The 14,037-nt window shown below is 42.3% G+C and overlaps 1 long non-coding RNA gene across 1 annotated transcript; it reads left to right on the forward strand.

Moving 5' to 3' along the window:
- The first annotated feature begins 239 nt into the window (after window positions 1-239).
- LOC133150826 (uncharacterized) lies at window positions 240-8,417 on the forward strand. The gene is made up of 3 exons (XR_009713822.1): window positions 240-396; window positions 2,346-2,462; window positions 3,883-8,417. It is a non-coding gene; the product is annotated as an uncharacterized LOC133150826 (long non-coding RNA).
- The last annotated feature ends 5,620 nt before the right edge of the window (window positions 8,418-14,037 follow it).

Consider the following 14,037-nt stretch of genomic DNA (forward strand, 5'->3'; position numbering starts at 1 on the left):
ATGGATGGATGGATGGATGGATGGATGGATGGATGGATGGATGGATGGATGGATGGATTTAAATGGAATAAAAAGCAATGGTTCTTTGGTCAGACGTCGATTCTACTGAGAAGGCCTCATTCTACAGGAGATGAGCCCGTTTGCACAAGCGGCTTCCTCTTCTTCTCCTTCCCATGGCCGACCCGCCTCTTTTGCTACACGTGTGCCTCGAGGGGCTGCGCTAACAACATCTAATTTGACACTCTTTTCAGAGAGGGGCCCAATTTGGAGCTTCCTTAAGCCGCCGTTTAAGTAAACAGCCGCCGACAATGTGACTAATCAGAAAAGCAGGAAGGCGAACGCGGGCAGATGCGCCTCCGCATTGCAGATGAAGACGTGTCGGCGTCCAATCAATCGGTAATTAGCGCCGTTTCACCGGCAGCTGTTACGGAGACGCGCTGCTATTTAACCGTGCTTTAAACCACGTCATGTGCATGAGATCTGAAAAGTCGTCATATTTTGACTTCTTTATATTTCTTGTATGATGACATCATGGTCTTGTTCATGTTGTTGTGTTTAGTAAGGTCAGCTTTGACCTTTTTCAGAATAACTTAACCATGTTCATTTTGTTTTACATTATACGTAGATATACTGTATGTATATCTATCTGCAAAATGCTGGCAAATATGTTTTTTTTTCGGTTATCTCTTCCCCATGTCCCTCTCTCCCGCCGTCGTTCCTTCTGATCATGAAGGAATCTTTGAAATGCAATTCCTTATCAGGCTCGCCTGGGACTAGTATCAAATAAGAAGTACAGTGTCAGCTGACTGCTGACGCTCCACTGATTTGAAAGATTAGACCCTCTGGAACAAAGGCGAATGGAACTAGTCGGACCAAAAAAAAACTGTTCTTAGTTTAGTCTGCTTTTAAAAATCCTGTACTCAACCGTTATTTAGTCACAGTCCAGTTTACGCAGTTCCAGAGGGTTACCAGTGAACATATTCCAAAGACTAAATTGATTATAATTGTAAATTTAAAATTTTGACCAGTTTAGTTCCATGCAGTTCCAGAGGGACAAAGATCCCGGTGGTGTTTCTGGATTGCCAAGATGGCGGAATATGACATTAGCTGGTCCATAAGAGTCAAACATGGAATCCAATGCCAAGCAATAAGGAACGGGGGGGAAGAAAGGATAGATGGAAGCCAGATTCTCCCCTGGTGTCAAACCGATGGCTGCAGAATGTGCGAAGCTTCACAGCCCACTGGCTTCCATCAGGGCTCCCGCTTCATAATGAGCCATTGTTTGCTGTTTGCGGGCTCATCAAATTAAATCGCAAGGCTCACTGATTCCACCAACAGTTTTTTCCTCTTGTTTTCCTCATAGCAACACTAGGGAGGGGAACAAAAAAAAAATAAACAAAAGAAGAAACGTGTTAAATTTAGTATGCCTATGTTTTGTAAAAAATACAAAGTAAACAGATCTTGAGCTAATTCCACACTTTTTATATATTTCATTAGGATGTAATAATGTTCCGCCTGAGTGCCGACACCACATCAACCTTTAAGTCCGTCAATAGACACAAGAGACGCCGGACCCTGCGGGAGTGATGGGATAATGAAGCTTCAGATTTGCTTCATGAACCAGTTATTGTATTTTTGACTCCTCTAGATGGCACTGTTGTTTTGGATAAGGGGTTTAAGTCACGGCAATGTTGAACAGAGAGTGCTATCTATGGGAGGAAAAAATACACCTACTGGTTCACGAAGCAAATTTGAAGCTTCATTATCCCATCAATAATAAAAGTGTCCGCCAATCTACATGTAGGCATCCACCTACACTGCAAAGTCTCTTGGAAGTATCAGTTTCTGGCTTTTTTTTTTTGTTTATGTCACATTATTTCCTAGAAGATTAATGCAAGAAGCGGAGTGGAGTCGTCGTGGGGGTTACCAATCTCGACGTGTCATCACATTGCTTAATTTCACACTTGGCTTGAGACTTTGAGATGTAACGCCGTGGCCATATTGCCGTGTCCGGTCGGATCACACTCAAGTCGCCTTGTATTATATTAGGTGAACAATATCGAAATATATTTGATATTTCTGAATTTTAACAAATGTTTTGGAGGGGGGTGTCATTGCCGCTAGCTTACATAGACGATTTTAGCCGTGATGGACGCTGAAGGCAGTCAGCCGCCTCCTGAGTCTCAAAGCATTGACTACGTATGCAGTTCTGCATGAGGAAACGATCCAGTTTTCAAGAGAAAAAAAGGAGCATTAGGAATGACTTTCACACTCATGGACCATAAACATGAGAGCAAACGCAGATCAATGAGATTCTATTACCGTCCTATCTCATTTCCCCACAGCTGAATTGAAAAGGGCCTGGAGATGGATCGTGTCATTACCAATTCCTGCCGATCTACGGGAGCTGTGGACGATTGCGTGTGTGCAGAGGTGTGTGAGTTTGAACGGCACGCGAGGAGGTGAGTGAGAGTTCATTCCATTTTCCCAAGCCTTGCCCGTGCCGGACAGGCTCAGGGAATGTTCACTTTAGGGTTGGATGGGAGGAGAAAGAAAAGGCACCCAACGGGACAGTAAAAATGACTGCCGTAATAAGCACAAATGACGGATGGATGAATGGACCGCTAACTAGCCATAGGGAGATGTGACGCCACTGGCAGCCATTTTAATAATAATAATAATAATAAATTATATTTATAACGCACTTTACATTTGGGGAAATCTCAAAGTGCTACATGGCAGATAAAAAACAAGAAAACAAAACAAGGACAAGTTTAGAACAACTGGACGACAACCAAGATATGAGAAAGAAAATTACGGAAATGCTAAGGTAAAGAGGTGAGTTTTAAGTCCAGTTTTGAAAGTGTCAGTGGATTGGGTTGTGTATTCACTGCCTGGGGTGGATTTTACGTTGCCAATCGCTGAGTACACTTTTCTCCGCAGTGCTGTATTTTTGTATTTTCTTTCTGTATTTTCTATATTATCATTGAGCTAACTGCATGGTAATTATTAGGTATACTGAGTCTTTTGTGCCACCAGTCGAGAACTTTTTGACACTCCGGCAGTATTCCATTTATCTAAAATGTTGGCAGAATTTCAGGTCAACTGGACTGTGGCGAGGCTTGACCATCACGGCAATGAAAAATGAAGAAATATCACCCGACGAGAACTGCTAAAGTTAAAAATACGGAGTGTCATACATCAGCTCGATAAAGTGGCATCCGTGCCATTGTTAAGCTCGGCCACCTAATGACGGGAAACTGATAAGCGGGTGTACCGTGTCATCGCCGATGTAAAACTGAAATAGATTCAATTAATCATTTGAATGGCTATTAGAGAAGAAAGGAAGACTATGGGAGGGGCCTAATGAAGAATGATGACGGCTGAGCTATTAGCAATTAACATGCTAGTTAGCTAGTTAGCTTTTTAGCTGTTACCATTTGTGTTGTGGACTGTTAAAAGGTGCTAAGTCACGGGGACGGGCCTCCTTCACCCATCTGTTACATTTTGATGTATGATGTAACACTGCATTTATTATTCTTCATATGGCTCAGTAGTGGAATTTCAAAGTCAAACCTCATTGAATAACTTCACTCGTCTGACACATGGTAGTCTTCCCCAACCGTGTCAATTTCTCGTCTCATGTTGAAAAAAAATTAATCGGCCATAATTTAACTTCATTATCATTTTTGGTAAAGATTCCATGTGCAAATGATTTTCATTATCATTTCTCTACGCCCACTTCAACTCTGCCTTTGTTCTCTCTGTTGGCTCCGCTTAACACGTTGCTGCACAACCTCGTTTCATTCCCTCTCTCGTGTCTTACCCTGCCCTCCGGTGCTGCTCTTTTTGCTTTTCACCGGTGCTATCTTGCTTCCACAGAGGCCAAGTAGAAACGACGTTCTGGAGCTGGCTTCCAAGCCCCGCGCCATGCGAAGCGGCCAACGGCGTTCGTCGCCGTGCAGCCGGAACGTAAAGTATACCGGGGACCGCCTGTTTGACTTGTTGTGTATTCACTGCCTGCCAGCTATGACTTACTGACAAAAGACTGCTAAAACGCAAGATGCAGCTTAAGAGGGCAACAGTCGGCCCACGTCAAACCTTAAGTCGTCAAACAGAGCAGACACATGCGAAAGGCACCTTCCTCCTGCACCCTCCTACTTGTTCATTTCACAGACGATTAATCGGTACCAAGATTATTTAATTAAATAACCGCCTTTGAGGCCTAACGGCGGAGGTCGACCGAGAGCGGAGACGTAGAAGGACTCGCGCCACAGAGATCCGATGTGTCTCTTGAGTACGATCTGTTCCATGTAGTCCTGGGCAAGCACCCTCAATAAGGCTTTCTTGTCCCCCTGGCCACTATCCTGCCATTTTCCGACTGGAACACGCAAGTCCATTGTCGGGGGGTGTCACGACGCCACGTACTTGTAAAGTGACAAATCCCCGTAGGCTGTCAATGCGGTCCCGTTGTGCAGCATTAGTCTCTGTGACGTTAATGCTGACAAACACTACAGAGTGAACATCATTTAACTTCACATCTATTCAAGCCCGCGCCAATAATCGGCGGCGGCATCGCTCACTGACAGGGTCGCTCGGCATCGGCGGTAATCAGATCAAGTTAAAAGGTTTGGCCTGTGCATACTAAATAGTTCCCCCCCTGTTTCTGGGGGGTCAAAACTCGAACCAAACCAACAGAAAAGATTTCATTTCAGTACAATATTGCAAAGCTAATTATGCCTTGTTGCTGTTGCTGGAGGGCATTTCGCTGTTTAATTTCCAATTTACAAATTAAAATGATTTGACGCCCCTTTGGAAGTCAGGTATGAAGATGCTGATTCCCTTGTCACAGCGAAGAAGTAGATTGACATTAAATTAGAAGAATTCTGATGGACGGGTGAGATACTTGAATTTCAACATGAAATATGAATCCCTGGAAATTGACACACTCGCTGACCTGCTCCCATGTGCCGAGTTTAAAGGTTCGCTTTGAAAAGACAGCTCCGGTCTCATAAATATGTCATTGGAGCAACCTATGACCGATTCCGAGAGTGACGGGGGTGGCGGCGATGAAACTAACACACCTAATCTGCACATTTTCATGCATCATTAAAACATCAGTCCAGAGGTGCGAGGAGAAGGTCGTTTCAAAGTAGCCTGACGTCAGCGTCCGGCTCGACACGACGCTAACTCAAGAGTTCCAGCTAGCTTGTTTGTCTCGCTGCTATGACTCACTCAGGATGATGAGAATATTTTTCGGATCCGGACGACATTTGGCTGAAATTCACTGGAATCGCGGTAACGTGGTCAGACCGAAGTGCTGGAACAGAAGCCAAGTACATCAAGTGGATAAACAAAGTATTCAATTTCAAATGGCAGCGACTACGAGTGAGCACATGCGATCGTGAAAAGGAAATGAAGCAAATGTGGAAACATTTGCATTTGTTGGTATGTGTGACAATTTAAAGAGTTCTTTTTGGCAAAGGTTTCGACGATGCCGACAATTGATGACACATCTAAATAAGCCAATCAGGATTCAGGGTTTGGGGTAGGCGCTAAAATTTTCCGTCGACCAAAATATTCACGATGACTCTCTTCCTCCAACTTTGTGGAATAAGGTCAGGGACATTAAAGTGACTACGCCCCAATACAAAAAAAACATGGAGAAGCTAAAAGAAGGAAAGCTCAAACATTCTATGTAAACTTTCAATATATCAAATGCACAAATTTTTCAAAAACAGATAATAATTTGAAATAGACATTTTCCCCAAGTGGGCGAGCAACACCGGGGCGAGTTTTCGTAAAGCTAACAATTAAAACTAGCGAAAAGAATTAGCACGGCGTAAGCATGTCATTAACTGGCAGGGACACGGAAACAATGTAGGCCTCCAAGGTGGCATCCAAAGATAGGCCTCACCTCGCCCCCCCTCCCTTCCACATTTCCGTAGGTGGCTGCCCTTCACCAGAGCTTCTCGGGGATAATAATCCACAAAGGATTTGGCACGTTCTTCATACAGCTGAGACACTTCCACAATTGAAAGCTTTTTGCGCATAAATTTGGAATGACAAAGTTTGAGTCAGACAAGCATAAATGCATAGTCAGTATTTCGGAAGTACACTAAACAGCACAGATAGTGTCGCAATCCAGAACACACAATGATCCATTTTTTTAGATACATAAATGGTCTTATTTTGTTGTACTGCATACAAAGCATGCGCTAGCTAGCTAATAACGCTTTGGAATTATGTCCTAAGTTTTGTTGGAGAGCCAGAGGAGGACAATAATTACTCATTCCTCTGCTTGCTCACTCCAGCAGACCTTTCAGGGGAAGTTGCTTCTACGTCTTTGTGGTCCAGTTTTGTTTGCTGCCATGGTCTCTATGACTCTTAACTTAAGAGTCTTAAGTAAAGTCACAAACACATCTTCGCGCTACACCTCCCACTTTGTTATTTGCATACAGGACAATCCAGATACTAGATCAAGGACTTATAGACGTTCTCCTGAGATGCCATTAGAGTTATTTGTTCCATAATTAAGCTAAATCTATTCTATCCATAGCATTAGCCAAAGTAGATCTGAAGCTAGCGTTCATTCAGAGTGAATCAGAATTGAACATACGCACGCATACTTGAGCACTTTTCAGTTCTTGTTTTAGGAAATGAGGAAAATGATCTCAATTTCGTGCCTGACTCTCTATTTCACCCAACTTGAACTGTGTGGGAAGACGATCGGGTGAGTCATACACGGTAGCTTGGGTTGGCACTATCCAGCAAATAGTTTTGCAGTTTTTTTTCTATGACGGCATTCATAAAATGTGCATCTGGAAGTATGAGAAGTAGAAAACCACTTTGATTACGCTTATACAAACTGATATAGTCACATAACAGCGCAGGGTAGGAAAATATTGTGATTTGCTAACAATCATGCTGTCAGAAAGTACTCACATTTTCCCCTGTGGCTTTCTGCAAACAGGAAATTACTCAACTGACTTCACCACAGTTTATCATCTGGTACTGCAGTTACATGCCTTTAATCATGACTTCAAGTCAGAATTCATTTGTGTCCCTCAAGAAATAACCGTAACCGCAGGTTGTGTTGCGGCGAGATTTTCAAGACTGCAATAAGCGTGTGGGGAAACAATTCTTGAAAGCAAAGACACACAAAGTCTTTTCTGATTTACAAGGAAAGCTGCTGTGATGCATACCGAACGTGAGCCACTGCTGTCATGGTACCAAAACAACTTCGGGCAGACAGTCACATGCTGCTTCACCACGTCGAAAGACCAAAACAACAGAACAAGAAGCAGACTGGTTTGGTTGAGTTCTTTGACCATTTTAAGAAAGTCGAAATGTCGCCCGAGAGGTAGCGTAAGAAACAGCAACAAATTTCTTCCAGATAATGAAACATGCAGCGAAGGACAGCTACTGAATCCAAATGGCAAGGTCACAGGTGATATTTGATTAGGAGAGACATGGCTGTTTGACAAAGATAAATTCAGTTTTACCCGAGTAACCGGAGGCTATAAAGCAAAATAATAATAATAACAATAATTAGGCCTTTTGTGGGAAGGATGCCAGATCTGGTTGTAAACAGATGCAAATAAATAAATAAATAAATAAATAAATAAATAAATAAATAAATAAATAAATAAATAAATAAATAAATAAATAAATAAATAAATAAATAAATAAATAAATAAATAAATAAATAAATAAATAAATAAATAAATAAATAAATAAATAAATAAATAAATACGACAGCGCGGTGCCTTGTGTCATTGACAAATCGCAGCTTATTTTACTGTGAGCCGCAAAGAGCTGTGCTGTTGCAAAGCGATCGATAAATCTATCGCCTCCACTCTGTTTGGCCACCATTAATGATTGATTTCCCCGGTGGACTTATTGATTCACAAACACCTCCGTAGCCATAATTTTTTTCCCTAATTGCGTGAAGTAGAGGGAAAAAAAGGATGTTGATCGCTCTCAAGTCGGCATGGATCTTGTCGAATCTCCGCAAAAGTACCACGGAGAAGCCTGAGGCGTCGTCGCCGAGGGCGACTCGAATGCATCATTCCGAGTGTCGCTCGGCCTCTCAAAGCGGCTTAGATAGTGTCGAGAGCTACTAAGGGTGGCCGCATCTTGTGAAATTCTCTTCACAAAACAAATGACTGTATTTTGTCTTGGTCTTGCCATAGTTGGAGTCATACTATGCTACGTTTAAATATGACCATAAAACCGGCACACTATTAACAGGGAAATTTACCTGGCACCGAATGAATAGCCATTTAACAGCCGTCATCAAACTTTCTGCATACACTCATTCTGATTAAGCCCACAAGAAAGAGCCTGATGGAAATTTGGACTGACAGTAAGGACTGAGCAGGCGAGGAAAATCAGGAGACAAAAGGGATGAAGTACCCCAGATAAAATGAGGAAAGGGTGGTGGGTGGGTTGGGGGGTCTGGATAGAGGAGATCTCTAAGGCTCATTACTTCCCTCCTGGCATGCCAAGTGCTGACCCAGCAGCATTGCGGCCCCTCCATCCTTCCCCGTGCCCTTCAACCTTGTCCCCTGTCAGGTGATGAAGCCGCGTGCTTTCAGGCGAACCCGCAGCCCACCCATTTGCGCCCATAAAGCGACGCTGGACGGTAGTTATCCAAGAGCTTTTAAAAAAAAAAAGAAAAAATGCGGCCAATGGCGACATTAACAGAAGACTATTTAGCTGAATTCAAACGCCATTCATGCTTTTACTTGGAGGGTTTGACCCCTCTTTGGTTAAAAGATGGCCCCGGCCGGTGCCGACGGGTTGGTCAGGGAAAATTCACAGTGGCACTTTGCTCAGTCCGGCATCCGCCGACGTGTGAATTGAGATCACTCGGCGCCGCTTAACACTGATTAAACCGAGCAGCAATGACTAGAGGCTGAGCGCGAATTTGACGACCAGGCGTGAAAGCAAAAGAGATAAGTGACGGAATTAACGCAGTCAAAACACAAAGAGCAGAGAGGCTCCAAATGGCTAAGTGTGCCAGACTTTTTCTTTTTTATATAATTCAAAGTCAACATTAGCTCTTAGTTCAACCTGGAGGATTTTACTAAATTAATCCAACGCCATGCGACATGTTTCTGTTGCTATTGAAAATAATTGCGTTGCTATGCTAACACATAGCGGTGTTCCGCCAAAATGGCCGACCCATGCGAAACGAGGAGGAGGAGCCTATCTCGCGATCAGCCATCAAAAACAACCTGATTATCAAAATCTCTAAACAATTCAATAAGTTTTAATGAACAAAGGCTAACACAAACACGAGCTATGCCAAGTAGGAAGGAATTTCAGATAATCGCTACATACCGTACTTGAGTTTTTTTCTGCAAGGAAAGAGCGAAAGAAACTGTAGCAGCATGAATATTTTATGAGATTAAGCTATTTAAAGTTCATTCTAGAGGGCAGGTGAGATACAAAGGATTCTCCGAGTCGCAAAGGGCAGAACAGCTCAAGGACACGAGAAAGATTTTCCAATTAGCTTTACGGAGAAGACACACCAATTCTTTTGAATGGAAAAACCCAAAAGTGATTTGAGTGCGACTATTAAATCTGATGGCTAATATCTGTAAAAAACATAAATGAGAAGTGATCACAGCTGATTAGGCGGTAATCATTAGCCCTGACATTCTACCTCAGCATGGACGCACTCACCTCGAGGGGATCAAGGCGACCTCGTCCCTCGCAAGCAGGGTTGACGTTGCCGATGAGCGTCGTGGTCAAATCTCCCAGCGACGTCCACCCTCCATCTGCATATTCCCAGAGTGACACAACTAGTTAGCCGGGTAATAAATCAAAGCCCGGCTGCCCAATTTGGCCGCCTAATGTAATTAATAAGTGCTAAAAGTGTTTAAGTGGCCGTGATTTTCAGATGCCACTTTGAGGTGAACTTTTCTTGCCTGTGGAAGACAAACATGCTGGCCCGTTACAGGAAGATAATGACAAAAGACACATTCAAGTCCGTGTACATAAATCACTTCAAAATACTAAAGTGAATGTTGAAGATAGAAACAGCAAGAAAATAGTTTTAACATCAATTATTCCATCGATTAATTGGCTTTTGAAAAAAATGCATTAAAATTCATTGCAAAATATTCTTTACATATTGATATATATTATTATCTATGTATTTTATATATTTTTTTCCAATTTCTATTTAATAACAGACTGTTCTTTGGTATATATATATTTTAAATAATTGAATAAAACTAAATAAACAACTTAGCAAGGAGGAGTGATGTACGAGTACCTTAACCTTGTTAAAGAAGAGCTAATTCTTGCGTGCTAATTCATATCAAAGTTCACTAGTTTATTGATTCCTTGGCTGAAAAAAAATATTTTTCTTAACATTAAACTGACTCCTTTTTTTATTTCTCATACATTTATATTATGATTCAGTGACTAGTTCGGTTTGCAACATGTCAGTAATGAGTTTCTTGGGACAGTTTTTCAAAGTAAATTGATTTCCGAAATATCCCATTGTGATTGAACTCAAGGTTCACGGAGGGTCACAGAAATCTGAGAATATTTACTGTTGGGGGTTAAAATTGAAGAAAATGTTGCTTTCAACAATGTCTTATTAAAATAGCTGACCATGAATTTGCTAATCGATTAGCGATCGATTAATCCGTTACTTGTCACACCGCTCGTTACAGACGAGTGAATTTTCTAAATTCCATCCAGTCAACTGCATTCCCCAATTTTTCAAATCTCTCCAGGACAAACTCGCAAGTGAGCAGGTGTGAGGTGGAACAGAGAAAGTAAAGCCGGGAATAAAGCAGCTCTCGTCAACGAGTGGATTTATGGGCGAATTGACAGGTGAAGCATAATCAGCCTCCCGGATCACATCCAGAAGCTTGTGATCCCGTCTGGATTTGGCTAATGTCTCCCCGACTGGTCAGCCAGCTCTTCTTGCTTAGTGGGTTCAGATTTCACGACTGTTGACAGCTGCTGGAATTGAGATTGTCGTCCATCCAGACCATCATCAGGTGTGGCTGCGAGACGGAAGAGCGTGCAAGTGAATCTGAAGGGGCGGCTCTCAATTTACCAGCGGATTCCCTCGGCTACGATAACGAGCTTCGGATAGGGACGGGAAAAAGATGGCAAAGGCAGATATGGATGCGGTTGAAATGAGTTTGCGAGCTTAGCTTTTTAGAGATACTGGACCGAGCGGAGGAGTCTGCCGAGGTGATGATGCTGCCACCCAAGACGTCTTCAGTTGGTGGACAGCACTCAGACCCAAAACCCAAAAAAACACAATAATTCTCCAACCACATGTGGAACTTGCCGCTTGTAGGCTTTGGACGGGGAATTTTCGACCGATTCCGGCTTCTCTCTTAACTTTGGGGCAAAAACAGAAGGAAACGTGCGGCAAGTTGGCAGACAGACACGGTAATGAGCTTAATTGTGTTGCGCCGATGGAACGACGCCCGGCAGGCAAGTGGATTAAAAACATTTTCGGTGCCACTCGAGCGAACCTCTACCTCATTAATGACAATTAACCGAGAGCGGGTTAGTTAGCGCATCATTTTCAAACACCAGCAAATAAATCGTGAAGCGACGTTAAAGTGAATTTGTGAACAAGGAAGTTCAAGTTTTAACGCTCGGTCTTCATTATCACATTTAATTGAGACATATACAGAATAAACGGAACATAGTCAAGCAATTGGTTGACTACAGATAGAATGAGATTCAAATTAAATGTATTAAATGTTCCTGGACCACCATCGTTTGAACCGACAAACTTTTGAAAATACGTGCGGTGACACGAACACGTCAAACCTCCACCGAGAGGCCATTTGCAAGGTCGCTATGTGTTTTTATACGATTCATCCTCTTCCCGATAGGCCGCAATTTTCCGGAGACAACTGTGGCGGAATGACAAATGGCTGCTTAGAAAAAAAAAGATTACTGTCAAACGCTTGTTCCTGTGCTAAAGGAAAGCTAAAAATCACAGCCTCAGCTAGCTATTACCGTTTTATCGTTTCAACAACCTCATGGGATACATATTTTTGGGGTGATTTGGCACTAAGAACTATTCCAGTATTCTTTGAGCAGAATAACTATTTTCACTGCTCTGTTTTTGTATCTGTTAGCATTTTCTTTTCATAACACAACAGACGCTGACATCCGTTAATGAGCCTTGTTCTCCTTTTGTTTGCTCAAATCCCGCCATCTTTAACGATTCGACGACGGAAGGTAATTTGCTAACTTGAATTGGCATGTAGCGTTTTATTTTCAATCGAAGAGCAATTTAATTCATCAAAACATATTGATTAGAACGTTTGCTGCTAGAAAATGAAGCTATTCGGGTGTCTGGTTTGACTTAAGAATAACAAACACTGTAACAACTTTTTCTACTTTCTCCAGCAATGCATTCTTCCACCTATTGACATGGCTAAAAAAAAAATAATAATAAAAGTGGGCTGTGGTAATCCTGCGACGTCTACACAAACATTAACATTTTCATTCTCCTCTCATCGCTAATAGCCCCAGGGAAAGCCAACCATGCATATTCCATTAACAAAACGGCACGCCCAGTGCTCCCAACGTCTCGCTCTCGATTCATACACATCCGCAAATCCCTTGGCGAAAGCTGTTTGTGTTCACCGGAGCCTGCGAAAGGGCGGGAGGTTGCGGTGCAGTCAAACAACTTCGGAACACACACCGCAATTTAGACTTTGGAGACTGACAACTTGTGCATGTTAATATTTCATTGCAAAGAGACTTTTTATGTACGTTTATATAAGTGCGCTTATTGTTGTGGTTTTAGTTTTCCGTAATTAGCCACATGACGAGTGCAGCAAGTTAATTTTTTTTTTTCCCCGTATCATTTCTCAAGGTTTTTCTCAGGAAAAGCACAATTTGAAAAATATCAGTAGAGCAGTGGTGTCAAACTCATTTTTGTCGCGGGCCGCATTGTACTCAGTTTCCGTCGGATGGCCATTATGACTGTCAACGCATATATTACGTATATACAGTATAGGCTACACAACAAAATGATGAATAATAAGCTTTGAAATCAGACACTAGTAAAAAAAATATATATATATTTTAAAAAGATGCATGGTAATAAAAATTGCTAGCAATATCTGTAGTTTTTAAAAGTGAAGACAATTTGCAATTTTAGTATTGACACATGAAGTCAATACACATTTTGTCTTTGTGGGTTACATAAAATGATGAGGCGGGCCGTATCTGGCCCCCCGGGCCTTGGGTTTGACACCTATGCTGTAGAGAGATCACATCATGGATAAGAATAGAGCCAGGGGGGCGTGGCTCCCCTGGCTGTGATTTTTGAAAAATTGGGTACTGGTCAGAGAAGATGTCGTACCCCAATTTTCCGATCCAATAAATCCCCACTATGATGAGCATTGACGTGAACTCATTTGACCCTACCATAATCTGTGATGTATTCATTAGACTTAAAAAAAGTGCTGCCGTGTCAAAGGAGCTTAAATGTTTGCTTCTTTGCAAACCTTTGCAAGATCCTCGCAATCAAAACACTATACAACTGCGGGGAGCACTTTTCCAGCATGATGGAAATTGGATGCATAGTTAATTTCACAGTGGGTACATGTTGAGACGCGCAGGCATCGCTGTCGCCAGGGGCTGTTTGCCCAGCAGGTAAGAAAAAACATGGTTGACATTTTGCCCGCGCTGAAGCCCGAGCCTGCTGTGAGCGGCACCGGGCAGAAGGAAAAGAAGTCAAAAGTTGAATAGCCAATGTCATTAAAGAGATGGGCTTCTCTGGGGGGAGAAAACATATTTGGAAATTGCCAGTGAGCCTGCCTTGCTAGCATCCAACTTCAGCTTTAACAAAGTGCAAAGTCTATATTGGACTGACAACACAAACACTGAAAATATGAAATGGGGCAAATACTAATTTTTTTTTCATCCCCAGACAAAAAAGAAAAAATGTTCCCAGCACAGAGCACTATCGCAAAAAGTAGAATTCAGCCATTCTTCAAAGAAAGAGTGGTGGTAACACATAGAAAG

The sequence above is a fragment of the Syngnathus typhle genome, linkage group LG1 (assembly GCF_033458585.1).
Source record: "Syngnathus typhle isolate RoL2023-S1 ecotype Sweden linkage group LG1, RoL_Styp_1.0, whole genome shotgun sequence".
In the NCBI taxonomy this organism is placed as follows: domain Eukaryota; kingdom Metazoa; phylum Chordata; class Actinopteri; order Syngnathiformes; family Syngnathidae; genus Syngnathus; species Syngnathus typhle.